The sequence below is a fragment of the Rhincodon typus genome, chromosome 16 (assembly GCF_021869965.1).
Source record: "Rhincodon typus isolate 14 chromosome 16, sRhiTyp1.1, whole genome shotgun sequence".
Taxonomy (NCBI): domain Eukaryota; kingdom Metazoa; phylum Chordata; class Chondrichthyes; order Orectolobiformes; family Rhincodontidae; genus Rhincodon; species Rhincodon typus.
In genome coordinates this window covers 1233873-1242639 of record NC_063347.1, presented here as the reverse complement: position 1 = coordinate 1242639, position 8767 = coordinate 1233873, and positions in this window count along the sequence as shown.

Sequence of the window (8767 nt, the reverse complement as noted above, 5' to 3'; positions counted from 1 at the left end):
GGAAGAAAGGGATTCTGCATTTGATTTTGTCAATGTTACCATAATATCTTGTCTAGACTGAAATACCTGAAGAGACTATCGCTTGGATTTGAATTTTATTAAACTGGCAGAGCAGCCAACCAAAAGATTTATGCATGTTTGTCTGTCCAGCATGTTACCATTGGCAACAGAGCTCTCAGTGTTGATGGCTGCTGTGAAACAAATGCTGATTGTGAAGTGACAAAGGATTTGTTCCTTATGGTTACACAGGTCAGAGTGAAGCTGTACTGCGCAGACCACCCCCTACTGAACATAGACAATTATTCAGAAATCTGTCTCAGTCGAGATGTAGTGGAGTGTGTGTGTGTGTCAGTGAGTGTATTCATACATTGTCTCCTTCTGTCTGCCTTTCTCTCTGTCTCTCTCTCCATCTTTGTCTTTCTCCCTCTCTCTGCCTCCCTCAGTCTGACTACATTTCTCTGTCTTTGTTTCTCTGTCTCTTTCTGTCCTTGTTTCCCTCCCTTTGTCTTTCTTAGTTTGTCTGCCTTTCTCTGTCCCTTTCATTCTCTGTGTCTCTCTGTGCCTCTCTCTCTCTATCTCTGAGTCTTTCTTTCTCTCTTCCTGTCTGTCTCTGTCTGTCTCTCTCTCTTTCTCTCTCTCTGTCTGCCTTTCTCTATCCCTGTCTCTCACTCTCTTTCTCTGTCTTCCTTTCTCCCTCCCTGCCTCTCTCTCTGTCTCTCGCCATCTCCTCCTCTGTCTCTCATGCTTCTCAGTTTAGCTACCCTACCTTCTGTCCCTCCATCCAAATCATTGAAATAAATTCAAAAAACTTGAGGTGCCAGCACCATTGTGACACGCTGCCAGCCTGAAAAACACCCATTTATGGTACAGAGATAGTGGGAACTGCCAATGCTGGAGTTTCCTGTTAGCCATCTGATAGACCTGCACCATTTATGCAATAATCTTCGACATTGCATCTTATCAAATGCCTTTTGGAAATCTAACACAACCCACCCACTGGCTCCCCTTTCTCGTCAGAACATGTAACTGCCTCAAGAACTCTGGTTTGTTGGTTAGATATCATTTGTCCTTTTAAATAAACCATGTTGACTCAGCCTGATTACTTTGAACTTATCCAAGTGCCCTGCTATCACTTACGTAATAATGACCTGGAATATTTTCCTATGATGGATTTTAAGCTCACTGACTGGCAGTTTCCTGCTTCTGTCTCCCTTTTTGAATAAAGGAGTTACAATCACTATCTTCTCATCTAACGAGACCTTCCTCAAATCAAGGAGCTTTGGAAAATTAAAACCAGAGCATCCACTATCACTTTGTTAATTCTTTTCTGTTTTAAATATTGTAGAGCCTCTTACTATCTGCTTCCATATTTCTGGATACCTTTCTCTCTTACTCTAACTTTGCCGTCCATGTTGCTTGTTTTGCTGTTTTATTATACACTCTGTCGAATCTCTTGCCCTCCCACCTGTATGACCTGATGCTTTTCCTGTAAGTTTGATACTGTCTTTAACATTTCTAGTTTGCCCCAGATGGGGGTCTGGCCCTTTGAATTTTTTTTTTATTCATTGTAGTGTCTCTGATCTCATTTTCAGAAAGAGTGAAGTGTGGGTTTTCTGTGTGGAGAGAGCAGAGCAGGGAGGGATGAACTGAATAGCACTCTTAGAGATTCCATACAGGCCAGATGGGCCTGATAGTGGTACCCATGTGGCTGAGGGTATTACAATGTAAATATACACATGTCACTGATGTGCTTTAGCCCCAGGGGTCACTGGTAAGGCCTGCATTAATTTTCTATCCTCACTTACCCTAAAGATTCACTGGATCCAATTGAGAGTCTCATTAGTCATTCTTCACAAGTTCAGTGATGAGTCAACCACGTTGGTGTGGAGTCATGTAGAGGCCCAGAGTAGGGATAAGGACCAGCTAGTCTCCATACCTAAAGGGCCTGAGGGAATCTGTGTGTATTTATGAATATCTAACAGCATTCTGATCACTTTTCCAGCTTTTTAATACAGGTTCTGACTTGGAAAACTGACATTTCCAAATTTGAACTCTGGCTGTTTGGTTTCATGGGGCAGTAACAGAAAGACTACCCCTCACCAGGGTAAATCATTAAAGAAACAACTCAGTTCAGGTAACATCAACGTTTTATGCAATCTAACAACACAGGACGAGGCCAATCATACTATCGTGCTGTGTGCTGTCTCCTTGAACAAGCCACTTTGGCCCACTCCTTGTGCTGTTCCCCATATTTCCACAAATTAGTCCACTTCACACATCCATCCAATTCCCTTCTCAAAGACACGACCCATTCTGATAGCATCACTCTCTCAGGCAGTGTCATGACCCCCTGTGAAGAAATGTCTCCACATCTCCCCTTTCAATGCCTTGCCGTTTATTTCAAGTCTGTGTCTGCTGGTTCCTGACTCAATTAGGCCATCTCTGAACCCTGTCCACCCACAGGAGGATAGTCCCAGCTCCTTCCATCTCGGCACATTCACTGAGATCTCTCATTCCTGGGAATTTCCTGTGTGCGTTCTGAAGTCCCCAAGTTGGATATGATTCTCCAGCTGAGGCCTGACCATGGATCAGAAAGGTTTACTGAAAGATCCTTATTTTATCTCCACAAAGTCCAGTATCCTGCAGACTCTCACCTCCTTATCAACTTACCCTGAGACTGGGAAAATAAAAGCACTGACTGTTGTGAAAAGGTTTACTCTCTCTCTCTCTGTGTCTGAATTAAAGCCAATACACAAAGACTGTGAAAACTGAAGTGCTAACTCAATAGACATCCTGAGTCAAAATTACTGGCTGCCCAAACTGAGGGGGTTATCGACAGAAACTGAAAGACCATATTTCATCCTCAGTGTCCAGACACTTAATCCACAAGGTCTGATTTCTTGCTGATGTCTCCTGCCCATGCAAACTCTGTACATCCCATCTAACCCTATTTGTGTGATTGGGTGTGTTTGCGTTTAGTAGGAAATATAATTTAGATTGATATCGAAGTCATCAATAACTTATTTTGCCACTTGGTAAAGATTAAGATTCTTTATAATAAACAAGTTTTCATGTTTGTTGATGAAACCTGGTGGGAGTCTTGACCTTGATACCAGTAAAATTAAACCAATTTAACCATCTTGGAGATTCAATCAGACATTTTTTGTGGGACAACAAGGTGCAGGGCTGGATGAACACAGCAGGCCAGGCAGCATCATAGCAGCAGAAAGGCTGACGTTTCGGGCCTAGACCCTTCATCAGAAAAGGGGGAGGGGAAGGAGGTTCTGAAATAAATAGGGAGAGAGTGGGAGGCAGAAAGAAGATGGACAGAGGAGAGGATTGGTGGAGAGGAGACAGACAGGTCGAAGAGGCGGGGATGGGGCCAGTAAAGGTGAGTGTAGGTGGGGAGTTAGGGAGGGGATAGGTCAGTCCAGGTCAAGGGGGCGGGATGAGGTTAGGAGGTAGGAGATGGGGGTGCGGCTTGAGGTGGGAGGAGGGGATAGGTGGGAGGAAGAACAGGTTAGGGAGGCGGGGATGAGCTGGACTGGTTTTGGGATGCGGTAGGGGGAGGGGAGATTTTGAAGCTTGTGAAATCCACATTGATACCATTGGGCTGCAGGGTTCCCAAGCAGAATATGAGTTGCTGTTCCTGCAACCTTTGGGTGGCATCGTTGTGGCACTGCAGGAGGCCCAGGATGGACATGTCGTCTGAGGAATGGGAGGGGGAGTTGAAATGGTTCGCGACTGGGAGGTGCAGTTGTTTATTGTGAACCAAGCGTAGGTGTTCTGCAAAGCGGTCCCCGAGCCTCTGCTTGGTTTCCCCGATGTAGAGGAAGCCACACCGGGTACAGCGGATTCAGTATACCACATTGGCAGATGTGCAGGTGAACATCTGCTTGATGTGGAAAGTCTTCTTGGGGCCTGGGATGGGGGTGAGGGAGGAGGTATGGGGGCAGGTGTAGCACTTCGTGCGGTTGCAGGGAAAAGTGCCGGGTGTGGTGGGGCTGGAGGGGAGTGTGGAGCAGACAAGGGAGTCACGGAGAGAGTGGTCCCTCCGGAAAGCAGACAAGGGTGGGGAGGGAAAGATGTCTTTGGTGGTGGGGTCGGATTGCAGATGGCGGAAGTGTCGGAGGATGATGCGTTGGATCCGGAGGTTGGTGGGGTGGTATGTGAGGACGAGGGGGATTCTTTTTTGGTTCTTATTGCGTGGACGGGGTGTGAGGGATGAGTTCTGCTTTCCGGAGGGACCACTCTCTCCGTGACTCCCTTGTCCGCTCCATACTCCCCTCCAGCCCCACCACACCCGGCACTTTTCCCTGCAACCGCACGAAGTGCTACACCTGCCCCCATACCTCCTCCCTCACCCCCATCCCAGGCCCTAAGAAGACTTTCCACATCAAGCAGATGTTCACCTGCACATCTACCAATGTGGTATACTGCATCCGCTGTACCCGGTGTGGCTTCCTCTACATCGGGGAAACCAAGCGGAGGCTCGGGGACCGCTTTGCAGAACACCTACACTCGGTTCGCAATAAACAACTGCACCTCCCAGTCGCGAACCATTTCAACTCCCCCTCCCATTCCTCAGACGACATGGCAATCCTGGGCCTCCTGCAGTGCCACAACGATGCCACCCAAATGTTGCAGGAACAGCAACTCATATTCTGCTTGGGAACCCTGCAGCCCAATGGTATCAATGTGGATTTCACAAGCTTCAAAATCTCCCCTCCCCCTACTGCATCCCAAAACCAGTCCAGCTCGTCCCCGCCTCCCTAACCTTTTCTTCCTCCCACCTATCCCCTCCTCCCACCTCAAGCCGCACCTCCATCTCCTACCTCCTAACCTCATCCCGCCCCCTTGACCTGTCTGTCCTCCCTGGACTGACCTATCCCCTCCCTAACTCCCCACCTACAGTCACCTTTACTGGCCCCATCCCCGCCTCTTCGACCTGTTGGTTTCCTCTCCAGCTATCCTCTCCTCTATCCATCTTCTATCCGCCTCCCACTCTCTCCCTATTTATTTCAGAACCCCCTTCCCCTCCCTTCCCCCATTTCTGATGAAGAGTCTAGGCCCGAAACGTCAGCCTTTCTGCTCCTATGATGCTGCTTGGCCTGCTGTGTTCATCCAGCCCTGCACCTTGTTGTCTCAGATTCTCCAGCATCTGCAGTTTCTGCTATCTCTGATTCAATTTTTTGTGGGAGTGGGGTTTGATCACTGGGGCACTGCCCTGTCAGAGCAGGGACATCCTACTGTACTCAGCTTCAGTGGGGCCATGAACCAGAATTGGATAAGCTCTGGTAGAGGAGAGAAAATGACTTGGCTACAGAGAACTGGAGGAGGGGACTGTTATGAAGTTGTATAGACTATGAGGTTCCTTTAAGAGGTAAAGTGCTTTTCTAAGCTTAGAGATTTATATAGAAAAAGAAGTGACTGCATCTAGCTGAAGATGTCCAGCCAGTTCTAAGATGGAAACATGTATCAAGTGGCTGTGTGATTAGAAACCTTAGGTTTGTTTTGATCTTTTGGCAATTAGCTGGAATCAGCCAATTAATTTAAACCAAGCACTTAGCGATTGAAAGCCAATTGAATTTAAATCTGATGGTTTTGACAACCTCGGACCAATGTTATTGTAAGAAAATTGATATGTTATCCAAGGTATACGAGGAGAGGGTTTTTGCAAATCGGTGCAAGAGCGAACTGCCATCTGAGAAATAAGCATCTAGCTCTCACAAGAAATCGCTAAGCTCTAAGAAAGCACCATCTATCCATAAAAGGTACCATGGCACTTCTAGCTAAGAGTCCTCACAGAGAAAACATCCCTGACAGCAGGATCAGCAGAAGAAAGGCGTTTATGATTGGAGAGACAATGGAGAAGGCGGAGCATTCTGGAAGACTTTTAGAAACTAAGTTTTAATTTATTATCTTTTTCTTATTACTTGGGTTATGTAAGTGGGACGTGTGTTTATTGGAAAAGCATACCGGTAGAATTTTGTTCAGTTAGAGAATAATTAGGAGTTATGGGGTGATTGTTCAGTTTGTTAGTAGTTCTGTTAGTTTGTTCACTGTTAGGGTTGAATAAATACATTGATGCTTGTTACGTACAAAGTGAGTATCAGGGATTTTCTTTCATTTAATCTCACCTTTTCCATAACAGGGACATTTAGTGAACTGCTCTTACAGAGAGCTAACATGGGGATGATGGGTGGAATGACCCCTTCAGCACTGACTCAGGCCATGGGGAATACCCAGGAGCTGGGTCCACTGCTTTTGCTGCAAACATAACCACCCCCTGCTCTGTCCCTCCGTTTCTCGATTGGTTGGATATCTCTATGGAAGCTTCCTCACATAAACATTCAATCACCCTGAACGCAGTCACCCCTTACCAATGGCCCCAGAAAGGAATTGCCATTTCTGATTGGTCCCAGGGGCATCGTTTCTTGTCTGTCTTCCCTTCCCACATCAACAACTTTCTATAATTCAGAAACAAGTTTCTCAAGAAAGCTGAAAGATCACAGGATTTTTTTTAAATAAAACAATAAACTGTGGGTGCTGGAGATCTGAAACAAACAGAAACAGAAATTGCTGAAGAAACTCAGCAGGTCTTGCAGCATCAGTGGAGAGAAAGCAGAGGGTTTTTATTCCGTTCCAATCTCAGCTGATGTTAATACTGGACAAGCCAGATCTCAGAATGAACCCTGTAGACCATACGGTTCTTCCTTTTTAAGCATAGAGGCCGGTTATTGAAAACAAGACGCTGCCTGTGTACTTTTAACACGGCAATAAAATGCTCATTGAACAAAGAAAGCATAAACTATATTACACTAGACAAAGCAGTTGGTAAGGTTTCATTAGGAACTTCTGAAAAGGATTTAAAACTTACAGTATTCCCTTTTGAACCCAGCAATCTCCTGACAAACACCAAAACCCTAGTGATGAGTTCCCACTGTCTCTATGTCAAGGCTTCTTGTTCAGGCTGGTACAGCTGCTAATGGTTTCCTCCAGCACATTCCCTCGGTGTTGGATCCTTCAGCTGGAATTGTTCCCTGAGAAGCTGAAAGCAAAATACAAACTAAACTCCTGTACTGTAATGTCACCACAAACACAGGACTTCCCCAAGCTCTGGTTCTGACAACGTTTCTATTGCACACACTGACTGACTTCTGGATGATTCGGCTTTCTTTGTATTTGATTTATTATTGTCACATGTACCTAAGTACAGTGAAAAGTTTTGTTTTGCGAGTAGTACAGGCAGATCATAGCAAACAAGGGCATACAGGTCATAGGGAGCTTAGACAGAACGAGGTGTACAAGGTTATACTGCACAGGAGATGCACAAAGCACGATCAACGTTAGTAAGATCAATATTGTTTGAAGTTAGAGAGGTCCATTCAGCAGTCTAAAACCAGCAGGGGACAAGCTGTTCTTGAACCTGTTGGTGCGTGTGTTCAAACTTCTATATCTTCTGCCTGATGAAAAATGTTGCAAGAGAGTATAACTGGAGTGGGAGAGGTCTTTGATGATATTGGCTGCCTTTCTGAGGCAGCGAGAAGTGTAAGTAGAGTCCATGGATGGAAGGTTGGTTTTCGTGATGGTCTGGGCTGTGTTCACAACTTTCTGTAGTTTCTTACAGTCCTGGGCAGAGCAGACCAGACCGTATGCACCCGGATAGTGCTGTCTATGGTGCATCTGTAAAAATTGGTGAGGGTCCATATGGACATGTCAGATTTCCTTCGTTGCATGAGGAAGAGGAGGAATTATTGTGTCTTCCTGACCGTCTACGTGGGGATCCAGGACAGGTTGTTGGTTATTGTCACTTCTAGGAACATGAAGCTCTTAAATCCCTACACCTCAGCTCCATTGATGTAGATGGGGGCATGTTCTCCTCCTTTCTTCCTGAAGTTAATGATCAGCTGTTTAGTTTTGCTGACATTGAGAGAGAAGTTGTTATAGCACCAAGCCCTCTATCTCCTTCCTGTGTTCTGTCTCATCACTGATACCCTGCCTACAAGGGTGATGTCATCAGTGAACTTGTAGATGGAGTTCCGATGAAATTTGGCCACACAGTCATGGGTGTATAGGAAGTACAGTAGGGGGCTGAGTATGCATCCTTGCAGGGTACCCGGTGTTGTGGATTATTACAGAGGAAGTGCTGTTACTTATCCTCACTGATTGTGCTCTGTGGGATCAGGAAGCTGAGGATCCAGTTGCAGAGGGCAGAGCAAAAACCAAGGTCTCGGAGTGTGGAGATTAGTTTGGTTGGGATTATAGTGTTGAAGGCAGAGCTGTCGCCAAGAAGTAGAAGCCTTACGTAGGTATCCTTATTATCCAGATGTTCCAGGGATGAGCGCAGGGCTAGGGAAATGGTGTCTGCTGTGTACCTGTTGCACCTTTAGGCAAATTGCTTTGTATCCGTGGATCCCTGTCACGAAACAACAGCAGATGTTTTGCATTGTGCTTTTTCTTAATACACGGAATTTTTTTTTCCTTTTTTTTATTCATTCACAGGATGAGGGCATTGCTGGCCAGACAGCACTTATTGCCCATCCCTAATAGCCCAGAGGGCAGTTCAGAGTCAACCACATTGCTGTGGTTGCTGGGAATGGCCAAGCCTCATCTCTTCACTGCAGAGAATGTAAAACCTCATTACAATGCACAGGCCTCCAGATTCCCCAGGAGCACGCTATGGAAACCAACAAAAACAAAGTAAAACAATACGAGAGGAGCAGGTGAAGGCCCTGTGACAGTCAGTGTCACTGAGGGGAGGGGG